General features: G+C 39.9%; 1 long non-coding RNA gene across 2 annotated transcripts; it reads right to left on the reverse strand.

The window, feature by feature from the left end:
* Positions 1-329: 329 nt before the first annotated feature.
* On the reverse strand, positions 330-16,564 carry LOC121063511. Of its 2 annotated transcripts, none has more exons than XR_005816037.1 (3): positions 16,451-16,564; positions 7,906-8,036; positions 330-472 (listed from the first exon to the last, which is right to left on the reverse strand). It is a non-coding gene; the product is annotated as an uncharacterized LOC121063511 (long non-coding RNA). The 2 variants fall into 2 exon arrangements; XR_005816038.1 differs by lacking the exon at positions 330-472 and adding an exon at positions 6,488-6,879.
* Between the last annotated feature and the right edge of the window lie 1,494 nt (positions 16,565-18,058).

Genomic DNA, 18,058 nt, shown 5'->3' on the forward strand with positions numbered 1-18,058 from the left:
GAAGGATTATGTGCCATGCCTAGGATGAGGTGTCATGAACACCTTCTTCAAGGGTACTGATACTTCTCTACCTGTACAGTTAATACTTCCTGACGTTGTATTTTGTTGTGTCATGCTGATAGCTTGTTGTTATGTCCCCTCATCACCATTTCTATTCGTTATTTTCTAACTTGCAGCATGAGTTCATTTTAACTGTCTCCAAAACCTGGATTCACCCCAGCCATGTACTTGTGTTGGGGCTGGGTGCTTCTTTTATAGACATTAAAGAAATCTAAGCACTTCCAGGGAGGGTTCAGAACAGAGCTGCCCTCTGAAGATGCCTCTTTCTATCTCTTCTTATTGACTTCAGGGCAACAGGCTTCTTAAGTAGCTAAACTGAGGTGCCTAAGTTAAAGGTGATCAGTATTGGTCTGAGTACGTGGCACCTGGTCTCTTCCTTGTGATCCTTGTCCTTAGGCTCTTCAGGCTCCTACTGTAAGATAAAGAGATGAAGGTCCCCCTCACTTTTAACTGTGCCTCCTCATTTCATGTCACCAGCAAATTTGTTAGCACAAGATGTGCCAGTTTCATTCATCGAAACATTAAAAAGGATGAGTTGAAGATCTAATCCACACCAAAATTTGCAAAAAATTTGTCTTCGTATTCCTTTCCAACACTTACCTTCTGCAGCCTCCTCTTAACCTATCTCCCTAATGCTCCCCAGTTTTTGTCCTGCAGTGACCCAGATCACATTTGTTTGTTTTCCTAAGTACAGGCATTTCTGTTAGCATTCTCCAGACATCTGGAACATCACTCTCCAGTTGATGGACAGGAACACTGGGCTACCTGGATAGCTCAATGCAGTGCCTATAAATTTGGGCAGCAGTATATGAGATGTTTATTTCAGAAGGATTTGCAGAGCAGATGTTCCACTATGTCACCTGTGGAAATCATTCACAGAATGATCCCTTTTAACAAAGTTAAAATCTGCAGTAAAAGACAAAAAGTTATAATTCTTTATGTGCCACAACAAGATAGCAGGGGAAACAAACTACCAATGTCCTGTTTTTTGTTTTTTGTTTTTTGTTTTTTTTTTTTCCTTTTTGTTAAACATGAGAAGTATTTGTCAAACAACGTAAACAACAGTATTAGAAAAACCTTGCTGCAGAATCTGCAAAGTGATATGGCAGGTCTTCCAGAGCTTTGGAAGACAGCTATTTTTGATTGAAATTCAATAATGTCTTTGGGTTTTGCTTCCACTTAAGGTGAGATAATTTTCATTCCCATTACCTATCCTGCTTTTGCCCCCAGATTCAACATCATTATCTGTATGAACAACTGAAGCAAGTACTCATTTAGCTTTGAGGACTTTCCAAGATTATCTTTAATCTTGACCTTCTCAACAAACTTCTTTTTTTCCTTGCTTTATTTTAATTAAAATGGTTGAGAAATGTTTATTATTATTTCAAATAACCTTTGAAATCTCTGGTAAAGCTTGACTTGCTGTCCTCTTGAACTCCTGAAATATGACTGTTTATTCTAGCATTTAAGTGGGAAGTGAATGCTAACCTCTTCTGAAAACCTCACTTCAAGAGTGAGTTCCAAGCTCATAAAAATTCTAGCCTGAATCCTCAAGTATTTTCAAAAGCACACGAGAAATGAAAAAGGTTAATTACCGGTGACTTTCATGTAAGTCATCTAGATTTTTTTTGAAGTTTTTATCCAGGGTCTAAAGAGTGTCAGCCACGTAATCTGCACCCTTTGCAGTTTGCTCATTTTGTATACAGTGAGTAAATATTCATTTATACCTTCTGTATTTTCAAGCATAAAAAGAGCAAAACTTTTCAGAAATGGCTTTCGATACGTACTTAGAATCATTTTATTGCACGTTTGTTATTTACAATTCCACACTTTTGTTTTGAGTTGATACAGCAGTTACAACATACCAGCTTGTAACATTTCCACTTGTTGGTTTATCTAAAAATTGCCAATATTTGTTTTATTAGAAATCAGCAAAAATTATCACATTGTAGAATCGAGAACTGAAAAGATCAAAGCCTCCTACTAAATCTTTTTGGGGGTTGCATTAAGAATTACAAGACAGTTCCCTCAAACTAGTTTGAGGCATTTTAAAAAATGAGATATTGTTTCATGATTTTGCATTCTGGATTATTACTTAGGAACCAGCTGCAAATGCCCTGTCACTTTTAATACAGACAGTATTTTTTACTTCTGATTCATATATAACCACGGGCAGTAAAATGGAGATTTAAAATGCTTTTTAAAATGAGGTCTCTTGGTATTTCTCCTTGAGTATGATGATTCTGACAGCTGAATAAACAGTAAATAGCCTTTTTTTTCCTAAAAGACAATAACTTTATAGAAATTAGAAAGTGAGAATCTGACATACTCTCAAGGTTATGTAAAGACAAAATAATTAAATATCAAGACTGTGCACGTAAAGGAAAGACTGCCTGTCTCCATAAGTCAGATGCAACCTGCATATATTTGGATGGTGAGCAGAGAGGCCTATTCTTCCAGTAACAACACATATGGAGATGCTACAGATATAATCTTGACCTCATAGCAGGAACAAATCACTGCACTTTGGGTCAATGATCCAATGGTATAGAACAAGAGTGATACAGAACAGAAGGAGAGTAGTTCAACAGCTTCCATCTTGTCTGGGAACCAAACACAGGAATGGTTATTCTGTTAGAAAATAGTGATTTCTGCATATGCAGAGAACTGCATTTGCACATTGCGGGCCTTTTCTTATTTGGTGTTGTATGAATGTAACATATGGGAAAGCCACCCGGTGCTGCCTTTGGGAGGTACCTTATCAGCCCCAAGCCATGGGCATGCTCTGTGTGTGTCTGTACTCCCAAACCCTCAGTCTATTTAGTTCAGACATGGCTTGCTTGTCTGGCATGCTGACAGGAGTGGCTTTCCCTTCTTTAGCAACCCCATAGTCTTTCTGCCATTACAACACCAGCTCTTTTAAAAACACCCTTTCCTGAGTGACCTGCTTCACACTGTGTGTGGTGGCACCAGTGTGCTCCATGCATCAGGGCTTGTCTGGACTGGGAGGAACGCCTCTGCATCTCACAGAACCTGCCAGAGATGGGTACCAAGCTGCTCCTGTTCAGAGTCTGGGGTCAGGGATCTCGCCCCACTCTTGGAAGGCAGGCTACTTTATTGCCTTTATTTTCCGACAGCAAGGAAGTGTCTTCCAATTTTAGTATTTCAAAACTTTTCAAGGATGCAAAAAGCTTCCAATTTGACTCAATTTTGAAGCAATGAGTCTAAAAAAAATTATGTTCTGTAATAACCAAGAAAAGAAAGAAAAACAGCAATAGAATAAATATTTCTTTCCTTTGGATATTTTGAAAAACTAATATGAACCTCTGGGAAATAATGGTATAGCATCTGACTTCACTGAACAGTAATTTACAATGCAAATATATAATAATTTTCCTTAGGCATACTAGACTCAGAAAGAAAAAAAGCTCTGTCAATACACTAAGAAAATGCCCCTGAAACTGCTCTTCTAACCTCCTTTTTCTTTAAGAACTTGATTTTCTTTAATATTATATCATATTGTTTGTTCTTAATGACTGTCCTGCCAGTCTATGTGGGGACTTTAAACAATTGTAAATATTAGTAAATAACTCCCTGAAATTAAGTTCTCAAGAAGCAGAACATAATTACTTCCTTTTAACAACCTCCTTTAAGTCTCTGTTCAAAAGGAATAAGCTTATATTATATCCCATGTTTTAGACTGTACTGAGGAATAGATATATTGGTAACTGGAGGTCTCGGTGTCTGTCATAGCAGAGTGGCAGCTCTAGCCTCTTTTATGTATTTGCTGTGAAGTGGGAGAAGGAAGGAGGGTCAGAGGAGAGGTCCATGGATCTGCTTCCCAGATATCTCATGAAAGAAATGTGGCTATAGGGGTGAACTGTGAAATATGTTTTCGTACAAGACTCTTTGCCATGCCCTCAGAGCCTGGCATTCCTCAACTCTAACTGGCTTTATGCAAGGATACGGAAAGTATTTCAGCAAAAATACTACAGTCTCTGGAATTTTTCTAAGTGATCAGATTCATTTCTTCCTTTCAATTCTACCCACTGTTAATGTTAGTAACATTGACACGGTGCCTCTCTGACTCAAGGTTTACAAAGTTAAGTGAAATTCAGTAATTTCACACTGAGTAAAAACCCAATAAGGGACTTTCTGGTCTTTTCAAACCCAGTGTGGATATTTCCAGTGGTCTTCCCCACATTCAGAGCTTTTGGCTCCATCTCCATTTGGGTTTTGTGTTGGAACAATGGTATGGGCTTGAAGGTGTCCTGGTCTTGGCTGGCATAGAGTTAGATTTCTTCCTAGTAGCTGGTGCGGTGCTGTGTTTTGGATTTAGGATGAGAGTAATGCTGATAACACACCAATGTTCTAGTTGTTGCAGAGCAGTGCGCACACAGAGCCAAGGATGTTCAGCTCCTGGTGCTGCCCTGCCAGCGAGGCACCTGGGGGTGCACAGGGAGCTGGGAGGAGACACAGCCAGGATGGCTGGCCCAGACTGGCCACAGGGACATCCCATACTCCATGGTGTCATGCTGAACAATAAAACGGGGGGCAAGTTGTCTGGGGGTGTGCATGTGACACTTCTTGGGGAGTGGCTAGGCATCAGTTGGCAGGTAGTGATGCATTGCGCATCACCTGCTTTGTATATTCTTTTATCATTAGTATTATTATTTTAATTTTCCCTTCCTTTTTCTGTCCTATTAAACTGTCTTTACCCCATCCCAGGAGCTTTTACCTATTTTTTTTTCCTATTCTCTCCCCCATTCTGCTGAGGGAGAAAGGGAGTGAGAGAGTGCTGTGTGGTGCAGAGCTGTCTGGTGGGTTAAACCACAGCAGAAGGGAAGCCCTCGGTGTCCTCTTTTCCCAGGTCTCAGAACTCATAAAGCAGGGGGTTAGAACTGGATTTCTTTTGGAGGAAACTCAACATGAGTCTCTTCTCCAAGGTGCACTGCAATAGCAAATGCAGAGTTCAGTAGGAACCAGTGGCTGGCCCTTCAAACCACTTCAAGCTGCGTTCTTCAGGGTGATGCTCGATCCAGGGGACCAGGCTACATTCAGCCAGATAACATCTCTGAGGCACATGTTGTGTGTGATTAGGGAGCTCAGTATCAAGTCTTTCAGTCTTCTAATTCACAGCTGTTATACAAAATTATTCGCTTACATAGACACACCCTCAGTCTCACAGCTAGATTCCTGTCTTCTGATAAGAGAGAAACATGAGAGGAGCCATTATGCTTTTGTTGTTGTTGTCATCGTGGTTTTTATACTGAGTGTAAGCACAGTGACTATCAGCAAAATTGAATTTATAATCTTTTCCTACTTCCTAAAAATGATGTAATATAGCTATCCATGGAAATTCAGTGCTTGCAGATTGTGATTTTCAGTGAGGTTCTGTTATTCATTCAATTTTCCAGCAGGACTGATTGATACTGAGTGAGTGGCAATCATATAACCTGCCAAGGTCACACACAGAGTCATTGCTTTCCCTAAAACTGCAGCCCAGCATCCTGCTGGGTAGCTGTCCTGCTTTATACAGGCTAAAAGCAGCCTCCACCTGTTAGGAATTAATGGAAATGGCCATATAACCACCAACTGCTGAAGAAAAAAATGGAACAATGTTTAATGGTCCTCACATTAGTGGATCTAGTATTTAAGTGAATACTAAACAAAGGCAGCAAACAATTCTGTTGGTTGGATTATGGAATAGGGTCTTCTTCTGCAGTGATCATGGTCACTTTATTATGTTGGCTAATTTAATATGCCCAGCTTGGAAAGAGTACATTCTAATATATATATATATATATATATATATATAAATTAGTAAGTATTTAGCATTAAGAATGTAGCTCTGTGCTCCCCTTACTCATGACATACTTTGATAAAGATGAATGTTTACATTGCCCCATGTATTATAATCTATAGAGGAGTGATATTATTTTATTACTTTTTGTGATAAAATTATTTCTTGTATTCTTAGTGATGTCTCATCTCCTGCTGCCCAGGTATGCTGTTTGCTTCGTATGAAGTCTAAATGTGAAGAAAATTATACTTTTGCCATTCAGGCCAGGATAAGTGAAGAGTTGTGCTTTTTAGTCTGAATTACTAGAAATATTTCCTGCAGCTTGATTCATCCATGTGCTCAGAATCATCAACTAAATGAATAAGAAAAGGGTAATGAAGCCTGTAAACATGTTAGGAGAAAATCATTAAAATATGAAATGCTTGATTATGTCACTCAGTGGCAGTGTGTGCATACTTTGAAGGTACATAACAGCCTAAGGTGTCAAAATCATGGATAATGTAGAGAAAATGAAATGATCTCTATCAAAAGAGAAGGAACAACCCGAAAATAAAAAGAACTTGATACAAGTAACAATCGCTAAATGATTTAAGATTTAAAAAAAATATGTTGACAGATGGATTTACGGTCATGACAAAACAGAGACAAATTTACAGAACTCATCCACTGATGTAGAAAACATCTTGTACAGTACACAGAAGCACCTGCAGATGAGGGACCCACCACCCTCCCCCCTTATTCCTGTATATGGAAAAAATGTAAAAGAAGCCCCCCTAAAAAAAGCTGTGATTAGAAACAGTTGCAGGAAGCCCGCTGCTCCTTGTCCTGAGTCTTTTATGCTGTCATGCTCACATTTCACACGGCAAGGGGAGCAGTCTTGCTCAGGGCTGTGTGTGAGCCCCCCGGACGCAGAAAGCCCCCTGCCTCACCAGGGACCTGGTGGCATCACTGCGGGTGAGTTGCTGCTGAGGAGCCTCTGCCCTGAGCTTTGTCTGAGGATCCCACTGACCTGCAGACTAGATGATGGAAATATCAGTCATTTCTATGAAAGCAGCCCATCACCCACTACAAAGCAATTGTATAACAAAATGTTCAAAGATAAAACATTTTTATAGATGCTTCAATTCATGCATTTGTCCCTCTAAGTGGCATTGACAAGACCTTAAGAATTGTTTTGTGGAAGTGGAAAGCTTTCTCTTTGTGAAAGAAAAGGAGCTTGTTCAAGCATAGAATAAAGGAAGAAGCCACTCTAAGTATTTACATATTCATGTTATTTTTACCTATCTGATCTAAAAAGATTATATTCAATCAATGTATTTTTTACCTTGACTAAATACAGGCAATGCTTTCAAATGGAAAAGTGAAAATAAACAATACGTTCCCTAGTGAAGTTACCCAAATATGTGGTTAGGATCTTGAATTCAGGCAATGATCTTTGGAAATGCTGACTATAAAACATGTTTGCCTCATATTCATATCACATAAAACACATTCACAAACTGAATGGTTGTGCCAGACTGCTTTTGAGCATCTGACTGATAAGCAAATCCTTATTAATCTTAAGCATCTCTTTTCTCAGTGTTCTGCTGTTTCAAATCCAAATTACCAAGAGAGATTTTCTCAAAACAAGCATTTTAAATAAATATAATTTTGTAAAGTATGTGATGACTAATGTCTCTCAGTCTTGCTCCAGAACAAGAACTAAATATTTTCTTGTTACTCCAAATGATCTCCAGCAACTGCCACCACTTAAAAAAAAGGCTACATTTTTCCTTCGTAACAAATTACTTAATGTTATATCATATCTTGGCATTTCATTTTCAATCACTTTTGACATTTATTATGTATATCCTTAAGGACAATCTTTACAAATACAATGGAGTTTTCACAATTCAAGGCACACTTTCTAAATAACCCTGTTGAACGGAAACAGGGCTTCTCCTTCCCCAAGTTTTCCCCTATTGGGCTGCCTATCAGTACAGGAACTGCAGAGATCTCCCTGGTTCCAAAATCTGAGAGAGAAAACTACTGAGCTGCTTTACCAGGGTCCATGCATTCCTCTTGCTGTCCACATTAGTGCTCCAGCTGACTAAGGTCTGGGGTGATTTCAACTCATTTGCTATGCTGCTGTATTCAGAACTGTTTTGGGTGGACAAAGAGTAGATTCAGATGCCTGAAAGAAAAGCAAAAGAGAGGGAGAAGGCCAAGAATTTTACATGCTGTCTGAGAATAGTCTTGTTAGTCATCTGCAGTCTAAACAATTTGAAAAACAGCCTGTCTCATGAACCATATGCTTTTCTGGAATGGGGTATCTAAATCTACAACAGGATGTTTTACAGTGTTTACTGGAGCCTTTTCCCCCTCCCATATAAATAGATAAACTAAAAGCTGATTCTATCAAGGAAATACAAATAACTTATTCATTGACATAGCCCAATAAACAGGAATAAGTCCATGTAGAGAGCTATTAATGAGAAATTCACCCCCTAAAAATATTTCAGGAAAGTAAAAAAACACATAAAACATAATCTGTCATGTATGTAGGCATAATATTCTCCCCCTTCCCCCCAAACAAGCAGCTCAAAACTGCCAACTACAGGCAGAAAGTCTGCTTGAAGTTACTTTCTTTACTAGAGAACTGATCTTGCATCATGTTTAAAAGACTAGTACCCTTATAAATCTGGGGTCAATTAGATCATTTACCAAACACCTAGTTATAAGGTACAGTCTAATGGGATGCTCGTAATTGCACCTGAAAGTGCATTATTGTTAATGCAGTAGATAATGTTCAAAAGGAGTTTAAATGAACCAGCTTGTTTGATAAAAATATTTTCAGATGCAGAAATCTTTTCAAAGCTTTGTTCGTCCAAAGACAATAGCTGGCAGGGTGCCTAAAAAAGAGAGGCTGATAAAGAGAAAACTATTATATCTGGCACTTTTTTGCAGGAAGCTGTAACTCCTATGTCTCATTTTTCTGCTCCGCTTGATAATGTAATAATTCTCATGAAAGGAATACACAGAAATATGATGAAAAATGATATGATTGTGCAGTGAAAGATAAAGCTATTTGAAACTCGGTGGTTTCAAAGTACTGCACAGTGCTTTAGTTGTCTGGCAGTCCGTTGAAGTCAACAGGGCTCATTTGCCTCCAGATATTCACACTACCTTCAAAATCTAGTTGAATGAGTCTTAGTCTATGACTACCTGGATGTATCTCTAGGTGAAACATCCCAGGCTTTGCATGTGCATGGGGCAAGTGCCACAGGACTGTGTTTGATTGTACTTCTAATCAAGGGCAAAGCTCGTTCAGAGAGGGGACTGATACTCCAGTGCTGACAGTTCAGCTGCTCTTCCCTGTTCCCTGAGAAATTTCTGTCAAATCTGATTCTCTTTAAAAGATATGAAACTGAGCACATACCACATATTTTATAATAATAAAAAAGTAAAATCTGCAGCTGACATTGGGATATTGTTACTAGTGCTGTTGTTTGCAGTCAGCTACAGGTAAACTGCAGGTTTGCTTGTAGGCTTTCCTGGTAAATAATCCATTCAAGGCCTAATCCAAATGGTATTGAATTCATCACCAGTCATTTTATTGACTACAGAATTGCAGAATGACAGGATGGATGAGGTTGGCAGGGACCTCTGGAGGTCACCTGGTCCAAGTTCTGCCCAAGCAGGGACACTCAGAGCAGGCTGCCCAGGACCACGTCCAGGTGGCTTTTGGAGATCCCCAAGGAGAAGACCCTTAGAAGACCCAGAGCCTCTCTGGGCAGCCTGTGCCAGGGCTCTGTCACCTGCCCTGCAAAGAAGTGCTGCCTGGTGCTCAGAGGGAGCCTCCTGGGTGCCCGGCTGTGCCCATGGCCTCCTGTCCTGGCACTGGGCACCATTGAGCAGAGCCTGGCTCTGTCCTCTCTGCACCCTCCCTTCAGGGATTTAGGGACATGGATGAGATCCCCCTGAGCCTCCTCTTCTCCAGGCTGAGCAGCCCCAGCTCTCCCAACCTCTGCTCACAGGAGAGATGCTCCAGTCCCTCCACCATCTTGGTGGTCCTCCGCTGGACTCCTTCCAGTATGTACATGTCTCTCTTGTCCAGTGGTAAGCTTTTGAAGGAACCCTTCACTTCTCCCATTAGACGAGTGCACTGAGAATCTGGTCTACCTGATAATTTTTAAAAGAAGCAATATTTTCATACGTGGCAACAGCAATTAGCATTCAAATGTGCAAAAAACTTGAAGTGTCAGAATCTCTCTTTTTTTTTTTCTGGCACACGGAAACATTTGGAAACACCTGAAGGCCTCTGTACTGATGAGAGTGGAGTCCTCTGCACAGGAACAGCGTTACCACTCTGGGTCTTGGCCTCCCATGCCCAGTCTCCTTCTGTGGGTTAATAAAATTCATCCGCTAGGTTGCAGGGCTCTGTGATGAAAAATGGACTGTAGAGCCAGAGCTGGAAACAGAAGGAAATCTAAAAGGTGCAGAGTAAAGGACCACAGCAGAGCGCAACATACAAGTTCAGGTGTCAAAGGCTGATTTCATTTAGACATGTCCTCAAAACGCTCAGAATACAGAACAGCTGGAGGGCAGAGCCCTTCAAAGCAAGTGCTATCTGGTGCCAAATCCAAGCATTGCTCTTTGGGAGATAAACCACGTGCCTGTACTTGTGGCATTATAGCTAGTAGATTCATTTGAAGCTAATCTTACAAGCTCTGAAAACAATAACTAGAGGAAAAGATGAAAGTCATTTAAAAGTATTCCCAAACCCATAAATAACAGTCTCTTATACAGATAGATGACATTTGGTGAGTGAGTTAAAAAGATCAAGTCAGCATCACTAATATATGACCCCAGGGAGCAACAACTCAGGAATCAAACCTTGAGGGACTGCTTCAAGGCTATAAGCTTCTTCAGATCACTGATCTTTACAAAATAGTTATTTTATGTGGACATGATGAATAACACTTCAGCCAGGCTAAGGCCAGATCTGGTGCATGCCTATCCTAATACTTTCAGCTACTCTGACAAAAAAGTGATGCTTAAATATGAAATAAAGAAATATGTTTCTCTATAAACATCTGATACCTCGACATGTGAAGAGTGGCAAAGATAATGTAATGTGGAGACATAAAGTCAAAGTACTGGAACACTAAAACTGCATTTGTAATTGCATTAGTAGTATAATAAGGAATAGTATGGAAGCATTTTACAGCTACCCATAGAAAAAACAGAAAGAAATCATTGCAACAGAGACAACAGCCCAACGTGGGACAGCACATCTATCAGTACCAACTAGACATCTAAATAGGACAACTGGACTAGGAAACTGATATATGTAATATAAGCAACTTTACTTTCAAGGCTTAAGGATAAAGAAATCTTCTAGTTTGTAAGGTTATAAAATCTCCTTATTTCAGAGAAAATGTAAATATAGAGAAAGTTAATGACTAGGAGTTACAAAAAATTGTAATTAAATAAGGATCTCCTAGTCATAAAATGAGTAAGAGTTATGGAATCCATCTTCAGGTAAAGCAGTGGAATTGGCCTAAGAATTCATCATTCACAGTTTCATTATAAGCGTAATGAAATGTGAGCTTGCACTTCAAACAATCTTATCATTAAAAGCCTTGAATCAAAGAAGCATTAAAGCATGGTCATACGTGACAATCTGATGCAGATATTTAAATTAGTATCAGGCTAATTAAAATGTTCACTAGAATACAAAATCTTTTAGATTTGAAAGTGTTATCATAAGCTACCAAAAATGAAGATTAAAAAGGCTGATAAAGCAATTCCCTAAATTACTTAAATCACTCTTTCCTCCTAAGGTTTTGAGGTGTATTTCAAACCCAAACTAGTGTTAGCAATAAGGAGAAGCTGCATAAGGAGAATACACAGAAGCTGTAATAAGATCAATTCTTATTGATCATAGAATCATGGGATGGTTTAGGTTGGAAGGGACCTCTGAGATCATCTAGTCCAACCCCCCTGCTCAAGCATGATCAGCCACAGCCAGTTGCCCAGGCCTGTGTCTAGGAGGGATTTGATTCTCCACAAATGGAGACTCCTGAATTGGGTTTATGTGACAAGGGCTTGGTAGCGGGGGGCTGCAGGGGTGGCCTCTGTGAGCAGAACCCAGGGGCTGCCCCATGCTAGATAAGGGCCAGTTTCAGCCAGATCCTAAAAGGACCCGCTGCTGGCCAGAGCTGAGCCATGAGCTGGTTGGGCCTCTGGGAGAGCAGATGGAAGGAAGGGGAAACCTGCTGTGCTACAGCAGCTGGGAGAGAGGGGTGAGAGCTGAGAGAGAAGCAGCCCCGCAGCCCCCAAGGTGAGTGCAGCAGGAGGGCAGGAGGTGCTCCAGGCACGCAGCACAAGTTCCCCTGTGGCCCGTGGAGAGGCCCCTGGTGGAGCTAGCTGTCCCCCTGCAGCCCACGGGTCCTACATGGAGCAGATCTCCACGCTGCAGCCCGTGGAGGAGCCCCCGGTGGAGCAGGTGGATGTGGCCTGGAGGAGGCTGAGGCCCATGGAGAGCCCCCGCAGGAGCAGGCCCCGAGCCGGAGCTGCAGCCCGTGGAGAGGAGCCCACGCAGGAGCAGGGGTCTGAGTGGAGCCGCCGCCCGTGGAGAACCCGTGTTGGAGCAGTTTGCTCCTGGGGGATGGACCCCGTGGTACGGAGCCGTGTGGGAGCAGTTCTTGAAGAGCTGCAGCCTGTGGGCAGCCCCCCCCGGCTCAGTTCGGGAAGGACGGCATCCCGTGGGAGGGACCCCACGGGGAGCAGGGGCAGAGAGTGACCATGAGGGAGCTGCGGAGACGAAGCGTCAGGGACTGACCGCAGCCCCCATTCCCTGTTCTCCTGTGCTGCCTGGTGGAGGAGGTAGAATAGGGTGGATGGGGAAAAGGTGTTTTTAATTTGATTTTAGTTTCTCACTGCTCGTCTGTTAGTAATTGGCAATAAATTGCATTAATCTTTCCTAAGCCAAATCTGTTTTGCCCTTGATGATATTTGGTGAGTGATCTCCCTGTTCCTAACCCAACCCACAAGCATTTCCTTTGTCGTATTTTGTCCCCCAGTTTTGTTGAGGAGGGGGAGTGAGAGAGTGGCCATGTAGTCCTTGGTTACCTACTGATGTTAAATCACAGCAACTTCATGACCTCTTTAGGCAACTAGTTCCAGTGTTTAATCACCCTCATTGTAAAGAAAGGTTTTTCACAGTAAAAAAAATTTTTTTTCTTGTATTCAGATGGAATTTCCTGTACTTTAATTTGTGTCCATTGCTTCTTCTTGTGTCACCACGCACTACTAAGCAGATTCTGGCTCTCCTTTTGTTCATTCTCTCCTATTAGGTATTTATGTATACTGATAAGACCCCTCTGTACTTTTCTTCTCCAGGCTTCCTTTTAACCTCAGTGCAAAAAAAAAAAAATTTCATTATTCAGCAGGGCATTGTGTAAATGCCAGAAAAAAAAATCTTAAGTTAAAATACTTGGAAATCATGTCCCCGTGCTCCAACATTTAAATCCAAAAGAAATTTTCAGAATTTGTTCCATCTCAGTTTTTAAAGAGCACTTTGAGAAATCTTGGGAAGAAATTTCGCTCAGGGCTCTTTAAGTGTAAAAAGTTGCTAATGGATAATTGCGAAGTTAGTTAACTTCAAAAGATTTGTTTTCCTTTACTGAAAAGAGGATGCTAAATTGTGTCTCTTTGTTGTGCTGTATCTGTTAGCAAAGAACCATTTTATCATGAAATCTTTACACAGACCTAAATACATAAAGCTATAAATCGATGAGGTTATAAGCTAATTAACCAGAGGGGCTATTGCTTGGCCTTTAATTATACTCCCACAAAAAAAAAAAAAAAAAAAAAAAAAAAAAAAAAAAAAAAAATCCAGTATCAACTGAAGGAAAAAAATAGATGTTGGCCCTTACAATTGGAAGGCACAATTTACTTTTTTTTTTGCTCTGTTGATCACAGATCAGGAGTCTTACTATGTCTAAATTCCAGTGTTTTTGTCCTCAAATAATTGTGCTTGAAAAGGGTTACCTGTAATGCATTTTCTGCCCTGCAGATGTTTTGGATCCAGGTGACCATTCCCCTGGTGCGGTTCTGAGCTGAGCTGGTTCATCATTCACTGGAGAGCTGATGGAGACCATCTCTGGAGGATTCTGTGCCCCCAGGGCCCCATTTGCTGTTGACCTAGCTCAAAGAGAAGGTAGGTCCTATGCTGCAAAATGTTGTGCAGGGGTTCATGTGTCCTTATATTATTTTGGGGGTGCCTTGGATGCCAACAGAAGACACCCATTTGTGGTATAAGATCCTTCTAGTAAGAAATAGTTCACTGTCCCTTGAAATGAGTCTTGATTTGTGGATTTAAAAACTGCTAGGTAAAAAAAGGATGAGATATACTAGCCTTCTTTAGTCATTGGAAAGCAATTAATATTCTGCAGATCTCAGTGATGGATACATACTGTGTTTTCTCTGTTTTCAGAAGAAAGAAAAAACATGAACATGCTGATGAAAATATTAAGTAGTACGTGATTTGCTGCCAGTTATGCTGGAAATACCCCTCTGTTGGAGAGGTTACCTGACAGTTTATTCAGCTGCTTTGCTGGCAGGAGAAATAAGATGATGATATTTCAAAGTGACTGAAAAACAGTCAGACCAAATTCACATAGCTGAATATTTAAAATGAGTTAATAGAAATCATGGCATTAAAACTATAATCATGTCTTTAAAATGATAAAACTAAGAATATGCTTTATTTTAACATATTTTTAAAAGTAGGTATCAGAATATTTGAGTGAAGACACTCTCAGTTTAGCTAGAAGTGATAATTGTAACGATGGTAAGATACCCAAAGCTAATAACTCTCAGAAACAAAGACAATTTGTCAGTTTTGTCAGTTTAGGACAAAATTAAAGACTTGAAAACTCTTAATACATTCTTCTACGTACATACTAACTGGCTGGTTTAGAAAAGGTAGCAAGAAGATAAGTACATGGTCACTTACTATACCAGCCATAGCAACATCTTAATATTAAGAAAGAAAGCAAAAATTACTAAAGAATATAGGGGTGTTCATCTGTTCAGTAAATGAGGATTCAGAACTCGTCTTTGAGAAAGGCAAGCTAACAGATCTGCTTGAAAATCATTAGTGACATCAGAGAAATGTGAAAATCAGTTGAAATAGTGGGCAGCAAATGATATATTAATTCATAACACAAGACAGTAACAAAATAGATGAAGACTGCCTGTGGAGCTGCACTAGGCTGACAGTAAGGTGGTGATGGTCTCTTTACACATTTCTATTACAGCAGTTCCTGAAATACTGCCTTTATTTCAGAGGCTGTCTTTAAATGGATGAAATAAACAAACTGAAAAGGAGTTCAAAATAAAATAAAATAAAATAATCCAACAAAAGCAACTGTGAGGAAGGATTGCTTCCCAGTCAAAGTCAAAGGTGTCAAAGACTGTATGAGATTTAATGAGACTGCGCAGAAGTGTCGGAGGGCTCTCTAGATCCTGCCTAATTTGGTGAGGCCAGATCCCATCTGGTTTGGGGCATGACTCCTGCACTGGGTTACAAAAACTAAGGTGGGGTTGATAGCAGGATCTGAGGTTTTCTACGCTAGTAAATCCTCAGCAATGCTCTGAGCATTGGGAAGCACTCTGGGCTCTCTAAGGAAGGTGGAAGTTTTTCAAAAGGAGGTCTGAGAAGAGAGGACCAAGAAAAGTAGAAAACTTGAAAACAACAACAAAAAAGATGTTGAGGAGCCAAACGTGGGACCTAATGCACTATAGGCATGACTAAAAACCGCAGTTGGAGATTTCCAAACCGTCTGAAGAGAGCAGATGCAAATGAACCATACCAAACCATTTCAAAATGAGATTTTTGAATGCTGTTAATAATCTCTGATGCCCACGTTTAATGTCAACACCCAACATTTGTAAAATTATCATCCTGCATCACCACTGTTACCATTATTGTTGGTATTGGTATTATAAGATTCTAATTCAACAATACAGATGAATTAGAACACATGGGATAGTGAACCCAAAGTACTATCGTAATATTCAAAGTACTGAAGTCTATACTTAAATACCATTAAAGTCAATGTCATGTTTTACAACCAAGTACTTTGGACCTTAATACAGTTTAATGACTATTCCAAAATATTTCAAAGTCAAATCTTAATGATCCCTAAAACTAGATTTCAGTCCCTAATTTTGCACTCTGGTTGTGCACTATCTCTTGAAATTTGTCAGGAGAAAGGGTACTTGGAAAGTAAATCTGGGAGTCTTGGGAATAAAAGACAGGACACATCTGTGATCTATTAAATAGAGGAATACATGCAAAAAAGGAAATAATTGAGGTTCTAGGCCAAAATACAATTATAAAATTTCAGGTAATAATTTAATCTGTTTTAATTAGAAAGCCACACTACAAATGACCTGTCTGGATCTGTTTAGTCTTCTTCCTGTGTAGCAATAGGTGAACTATCCGCATGCCTTCCAGTGAATTAATCCAAGCATTATTTCTACTCCATCCTGTCTCACTTCTATATACAAGAGAGGGTAAATTTAAAAACTTACAAATTTTATGGTCCAGTCCTCCCTGGTATGTTTCATGAGAGTAGCAAGTGTCAGCCAGATCTTCCCAGGATGTGTGGAAGCCTCAGGAAAGCAGTGAGAAGGTCTGCTCTGGAAAAACAGCAGACACTGCTAGAGATTGTATTCAGATGATTTTTTTCTTCACTAAGCACTCCTGACTCTTTCTGATCTGGTGCAAAAGAAAGAGAAAAGAGAAGCATGCATGGGCTAGGTAACAACCAATGCTGTTTTGGGTAAACCTCTTGAATATGATTAAATCTTAGGAAAACCATTGTGAAAAATATCTTTGACAAGGTTACACTGAATTAAGATTCAAACATAATAACTGTTCACTGAATACACTTGGATAGTTTGTGCTCCTAACATTAAGTATGTTTTATTTACTGGGACCTTTCCACTTAAATAAATGACATTATTTATTTATCTCAGTTTTCCTCTGACAGAAACAGCAAAATCAAGGTGAAGTGTTCAGCCTAGCCTCACATACTCCTTACAGTTATGTCTTTGAAATGACTTAAGCACTTACAAGACTAAGAGTTATTGCAGGAGACCAAGATCAGAACTTGTACATCAGCACTGTGGGGAAGGAGTTGCATAGCATTTAAGGGTGTTTGCTTAGAGTTCTCAGTTTTTCTCATGGTTCAGGAAGAATGCTACCTGCCTTGCACTTGAAGGGATAAATAATGCAGGCAATTATAAGCAATGGAAATAAAATCTAAAGTTTGGTCCTGGAGGACAGAAATATTTCTGAGACTGTAGTTTAGAATCATTTAAAGTATTTTTGAAATAGAAATAAAACATAGGGCTGTGTTTTTATTCTATTTTATTTTTTTAATTCTAGAAGGAATTACATACTAAAGTGTGTGAATAAAAACTGCAGAGATATGTCTAGAGATGGTGTTTTTGAATGAGGAATAATCCAAGTTGTCCTGTATTATTTTATTAAAATTAATTGTCTTTGCATAAATTGGTAACTAAACAGCAAAATGCAGTGGCATGGGTATTTGTTATCACAGAGCAATTCTGAACTAACTTTTCAAAAGGAGAGTCCTAAAAAATACCTACTGAAGGAGAATGTGGACTGTTTCTCTATTAGGCTGCCCTTTGGTAACCATGGAAACTGCAGGTTTGTCCAGGACATAAAAGAGAACTATATTGCATTGGACACATTTATTTGTTTAGATTCAAACTTTTATAGCAGTGAAAGTCATATAACATTGTACTGTGGTTCTTTGTCAGGACCGTGACCTCCATGCTGCAGCAACACTCCTTGGAAAAAAGAAAATCTCTGGTGATCTGGTACAGCAACAGCTGCTATTGCTGTCAGGTCTGTATTCCCGTGAAGCAGAAAATCATTACTAATTAATAAATCACTCTTCTAAGGAAATATGGGAAGATGATGGCATCATCTCTCAGCATTCCAGTGAAGAGAGATACAGTGGATGCAGGGGCTGCCCCAGCAGCAGCTTCTCCCTGCAGAGCTGCAGAAGAGAAGTAGCCCTGGAGCACTCACCCTCCCTCTGTGAAAACAGTGTGCCACAGTCAAGAATTATTAGGTCATAAAAGATGGCCCAGATCCCCACTGTCTGG

The sequence above is a fragment of the Cygnus olor genome, chromosome 1 (genome assembly GCF_009769625.2).
Source record: "Cygnus olor isolate bCygOlo1 chromosome 1, bCygOlo1.pri.v2, whole genome shotgun sequence".
Classification (NCBI taxonomy): domain Eukaryota; kingdom Metazoa; phylum Chordata; class Aves; order Anseriformes; family Anatidae; genus Cygnus; species Cygnus olor.